The following is a 5949-nucleotide window of genomic DNA, read 5'->3' as shown; positions in this document are numbered from 1 at the left end:
CGGTACTGACCTCCATCAGAGAGACTAACTGAGCTGATGGTGTAGACGTTGGTGACGGTCTCCTTCTCAGAGCTCTGTGTGTGTTTGGACCAGTAAAACGTCCATCCAGCAGACTGATGGAGTTTACAGTACAGAGTCACTGTGTTTCCTGTCAGTGCAGCTCCTTCAGGGTTTGAGGTGATTGTAGGTTTGACTTTTACTGCTGATGAAGAACAAAGTTCAGCTGATAGAATTTAGACTTTCAGCTTCATGTTATTTAGAGATGTAGCAGTGTTGGTTTAATGTAACACAGACAGCTTATGTTCAGTGTAACACAGGTCATGGTCAGTTGTTGAAGACTGAGACCAACTGATTGAACAAGTGGACTCAGGTGAGCTTCTGTTTAGTCAGAATGAAAATCTACAGACACGTCAACCTTTTGCAGATCAGACTGGACACCCTGGACTAAACAAATCTGCTGGTGTGACTAATGTAAACACGGTTTCCACAACGCATTTTTTGTTCACTTTAAATTGGCCAGCATTCATATTTTGTCAGTTTTAAACATGTAAGTCTTCACTGTCTTTACAGTCAGTTTCTATGTTACATGTTACCAGACTTACTGCTCTGTGAGCTTCTGAATTCTTCTTTATATCTCAATGTTTTAGTCTGTTAGTGTTACAGATGCTACCAGGTTACCAGAACTAAAAGGATGATGGACGTAGCAACAGTAACTAAGGAAGGCAGGACTTTCTCTGGATTTTGTAGTTGGTTAATTATTGCTGACCATGAGAACTTCTCTAATGCAAGATTTCTCAAGATGATCGATCATCAGATATGGTGACCCAAATAAAATGCTTTTACAGTGCACTTCTGAGGTTCTCTTGTAGGACTGGAAGTGTCCAGTTTTAGACTAGTCTCTATTTACACCAACAAACAAACGTTTTATTTCTATTGTCTGTGGTTAAACTTGTCCTAAAGTTGTAGGTCAATGTAGAGAAAAACTTTATTTGATTCCAATGAACACAGCCTATAAGTTATTGATTGTTCAGGAGAAACTTCTAGGAGATTAGTTAATCCACTTAGTCAAAAGGAAGAGGAAATGCCAAGTAAGTGAAAAACCAGAAGATTCCTAAACTGGAGCTGAAAAATTATTATAAGATAAAAAGAAAACAACCGAGTTAAACATCAGATCTCAACATGATTGAATGTGTGACTTTCTGGAGGTTGAGAGAAAAAAATAAATACATTCAACTAAACTGGAGGAACTGAAAAAGGGGGAAAGCAGAACATTTTTCACTGCACTTCCAGAAAACCCAAAAAACCAGCCCCACTGATATGTGTGGTTCATTATTTTTACATTTATTTTATTACAGTAATATATTTTTGACTGTTAATGACAGAAATCCAGTGAGAAAGATGCCACACTCACCTGATACAGTCAGTGTAACAGCTGCACTGGTGTGTGTGTAGATCCGGCCTGTTGACTGTGTTCCCTTACAGGTATAATCACCTGCATGAGTCTGATCAACATTAGAGATTTCATATTTCTTCCTTTGAGCATCTCTGAGAAGATTATTATTCTTATACCATTCATAATTCCAGTCATCTCCACTTTCTATTCCACATGTCAGAGTGACTCTCTCTCTGATGAACACATGACCAGCTGGCTGGACGTTCACTGTAGCTTTTGGTCTCTCTGTTCAAAGATGATAAATACTTTTGGAATGTATATTCACCCTGAAGATTAATGAAACTATACAAAAGATTTATGGAATATTGTGAAATAATTTTAGAATATTTTGAACAGTCGTTCTAAACTAGTTAATAGTAAAAAGTAACTCAGAGAACATGACGGACCCCTCACTGTAATCCTGATGGGATCACTGTCCTGTGTGTTATAGACTCCTCTGCTCACTGCACACCGGTACTCTTCTTCTCCTGGACTAGACACTGTTATACTGATTGTGTTCAGCTGATGCTGTAAATCCTGAGAGTCTTTCTTCCAGAAAAAGGTCCAGTCAGACTGAGACGGCGTCTCACAGGTCAGAGTAACTGTGTCTCCAGTATAGACTGAGCTCTGAGGATCCACTCTCAGTCTGGGTTTACCTGTTGATATAAAATGATGACGTCAGCAGAGCCGCTTTACTCTTTATAATATAAGAGGTAGTTTATCATCCTAATCTCGTGATCTGAGACTAATGAGACGGATGTTTTTATTTTCTATAGTTACAGAAATTAAAGACAAAATTATATCCTCAAGTTTTCATTCAAAGGCCAATTATTACCATCAGCTGATGCTGCCTGTGTTTATGAGATGAGCTACATGTACTTCTGACATTTTAAAGGGGAATTTGCCAAACTCACCTGATACAGTCAGTGTAACAGCTGCACTGGTGTGTGTGTAGATTCGGCCTGTTGACTGTGTTCCCTTACAGGTATAATCACCTGCATGAGTCTGATCAACATTAGAGATTTCATATTCCTTCCTTTGAGCATCTCTGAGAAGATTATTATTGTTATACCATTCATAATTCCAGTCATCTCCACTTTCTATTCCACATGTCAGAGTGACTCTCTCTCTGATGAACACATGACCAGCTGGCTGGACGTTCACTGTAGCGTTTGGTCTCTCTGTTCAAAGATGGTAAAGACACCTCATACTTTCTCTCTGAACATGAATTATGACAGTATTCAAAAATAATCACTCTTTTTTAATTACAGATGTTTTTTCAAGTCACTAGGACGTTACATTTTATGAGGTGTTATCAACTCCTACTGGGCTGCTGTGCCCATGTGAGGGTTTTTCAGTTGGTTTTGTGTCCTCTTGTGGATAGAAAGAGTTTCTAAAATGCAGTTAGTGTGGATGAGGATATTTTAGAAAACAGAGAGAAAAAAGTCTGAAAGTCACAGATTTCTTTAAAAAGTACTTAAAAACAAGTATCCTGAAGGAATGGAAGCTGTAATAAAGACAAAATATAGAAAAACTAAATAGCCAACAATTTGAGCTTGCATTTATTTGTTGAAGCTTTTGTGTCATTTTCTAATAGATATATTTGTTGTACATTTTTCCAACATGAAAGAATGAGTTTGGCACAATATAAACAATATTTGTTTATGCACCTCTACAACTGTTAATAGCACAATCAATGTGAGAAAGGCAATGATTATATAATTATTAATAAAGACTTTTCTCCACTTTTTCAGCTTCTGAATTATTTCTTATTTATAATTTATAGTTCAACTCCTTTTGATCAATGATACCTATTTGGGCTAAGATGATATTTTAACTGGGTAAACAAGCAACACCAGGAATTATTTGACTTCAAATCAAGTTTTTTAATGTTAATATGAGCTGCTTTCAGTGGCTGATTGTGGCACACATAAAGGAATTTATTCCACCAACAATGGACCCCCAACAACATGCCTACAGGCAAAATTGCCATAACCTAATGTTAAACACACTAATGTTAGAATAATGTTCATGAACTTCAGCTCAGCATTCAACACTAATATACTCAAGAAACTAGTCAGCAATCTTCACTCACTTGGACTGAACTCATCTCTCTGTAATTGGGCTCTAGTCTTTTTGAGTAACAGAATTCAGACAGTCAGGATCCAGAACAGACTATCCCACTGCAACACTCTGAATCCAGGAACCCGTCAGGATCTCTGTCCACCAGAACATCCTCCTTAGTGTAGAAGGTACATGAGCCCCTCTACTTCCTATGGAGACTGAAAAGGCACAGCCTGTGCACACCAGTACTGTTCAGGGTCACACTTTATAACACTCTTTCTTAGTTAATAAGTAACTAATCAGGAACAAAGCAGGAACGCCTGAGTAGTTCTGCATTAATGCTTAAGTAACTACACTTAAGTAACTACTAGTTAACTATTCAGTAGGTAATAGTGAACTAATGAATATGGTGGGTCACTATTAACTAAACAAAAATTACTAAGTCTCACAGAGAATTTCTTAAGAACTATGGTTTATTAGAATAAAAACTTTACCGAAAATTACCGATTAATTCTACATTAATTGTTCAATACCTGAGTCTGACAAGGTTCCTGCTAAACTATTAACTAATGTAGTGTATTCCAACACTTCCAACCGAGGAGTTAATCATGATGGGGAACAGTATTATAAAGTTAGACACATGGTAACTCATCATTAATGAACTAGGAGTTAATGAAGATCTGGAACAGTATTATAAAGTGAAACACAGTAATTCACTATCAATGAACTAGGAGTTAATTATAATCAGGAACAGTATTATGAAGTGAAACAAGTGAGTCATTATTATTGAACTAGGAGTTAATCATGGTCAGGAACAGAATTTTAAATTGAAATTCATGGTAGCTCACTATTAATGAACCAGGAGTTAATTATAATCAGGAACAGTAGTATTAATTGAAAAACATTGTAACTCACTATTAATGAACCAGGAGTTAATCATGATCAGGAACAGTATTATAAAGTGAAATTCATGGTAAGTCACTAATAAAGACCTATTGTCTAATTTGATTTTAAAGCTCTTTATTTTATATTTTATTTCAAATGAAGTCTAAATGGTCTTTTCATGGTGGCTTATCTGGACAGATCAGAATGCTTTCATTTAATAATAAAATGGATGTATGTTGTTTGGGTTATATTTAGTTGACCTTAGGTAGTTATTCTGAATGGACTTTTGAAAAGATTTTACAATATTTTTGTTTAAGTATTACTTAGTGTTTAATTTTACAAATTACATGTTATAAATATAATTTTCAACTTTATTTAATGTATAATGAATAATAATTAACATTTTTAGTGGTTTCATTTTTTTTTACCTTTTATTTCTTTTCATTTTTAAATTCTGAAAAGTCTTGTCTCAGTCTCAGTCTTGTCTTTGTCTTACTACTCCTGTTTTTTTTTTTTTTTGGGGGGGGGGTTGTAGTCATGGTAGCATAAATAGAGTCTGACATATCAGTAAACACGGCTGACATTATCAGTAAACACGGCATAAATTTCCACTGTTATGCAGATGACACCCAGTTATACATATCAAGTAAACCGGATGATAAAATTAAACGGCAAGATTGAGGACTGTGTAAAAGACATAAAAGATTGGATGTCAAATAATTTTCTGTTACTTAACTCAGATAAAACAGAGGTCCTGCTTCTTGGTCCAAAATTAGCCAGACACAGACACAGACTGTCTAACTCAACACTAAAACTTAACAATCTCTCAGTTTCATCAAGCCTATCTGTTAAAAATCTTGGTGTCATGATAGACGCTGATCTCTCTTTCGACACACATATATCTAATATCACTAGAACAGCTTTCCTGCATCTCCGCAATATCGCTAAATTAAGAAATTCATTATCTCTACAGGATGCAGAAAAGCTAGTTCATGCATTTATCACTTCAAGGCTAGATTATTGTAATGCCCTGCTGTCTGGATGTCACAGCAAAAGCCTTAACAAGCTTCAGCTAGTCCAGAACGCTGCAGCCAGAGTCCTCACAAGAACTAGGAAGTTTGACCATATTAGTCCAGTTTTATCAGCCCTGCACTGGTTACCAGTTAAATTTCTCATTGATTATAAAATTCTATTACTGACTTATAAAGCTCTAAACTGGCTCGCCCCTCAGTACCTGAGTGAGCTCCTCTCCTACTATGAACCATCACGCCTACTTAGATCACAAGGTGCTGGCTTACTACTGGTACCTAGAATCAATAAAGCTACATCAGGGGGGAGAGCTTTCTCATACAAAGCCCCCCAGCTCTGGAATAATCTTCCTGCCAATGTTCGGGAATCAGACACAGCCCCAATCTTTAAGTCTAGGCTAAAAACTTATTTGTACAGTCAAGCATTTGGTGATTAGTCTTCCCTGTCAGGTCTAGACCTGCTGGAGTCTACACTGCTCTGTTTTACTGTAATCTGTGGTCAGCCACTCTTTACAGTATTAACTCTATTTTTTTTTTTTT

At 36.4% G+C, this 5949-nt stretch overlaps 1 long non-coding RNA gene across 1 annotated transcript; it reads right to left on the bottom strand.

Annotated features, from left to right (window-relative positions):
- Nucleotides 1-1645: 1645 nt before the first annotated feature.
- On the bottom strand, nt 1646-2403 carry LOC119262840. Its single transcript, XR_005129958.1, has 3 exons — nt 2347-2403; nt 1840-2088; nt 1646-1678 (listed from the first exon to the last, which is right to left on the bottom strand). It is a non-coding gene; the product is annotated as an uncharacterized LOC119262840 (long non-coding RNA).
- Between the last annotated feature and the right edge of the window lie 3546 nt (nt 2404-5949).

Source organism: Pygocentrus nattereri, chromosome 29, assembly GCF_015220715.1.
Source record: "Pygocentrus nattereri isolate fPygNat1 chromosome 29, fPygNat1.pri, whole genome shotgun sequence".
Lineage (NCBI taxonomy): Eukaryota > Metazoa > Chordata > Actinopteri > Characiformes > Serrasalmidae > Pygocentrus > Pygocentrus nattereri.
This window is presented reverse-complemented; position numbering and strand designations above follow the sequence as displayed.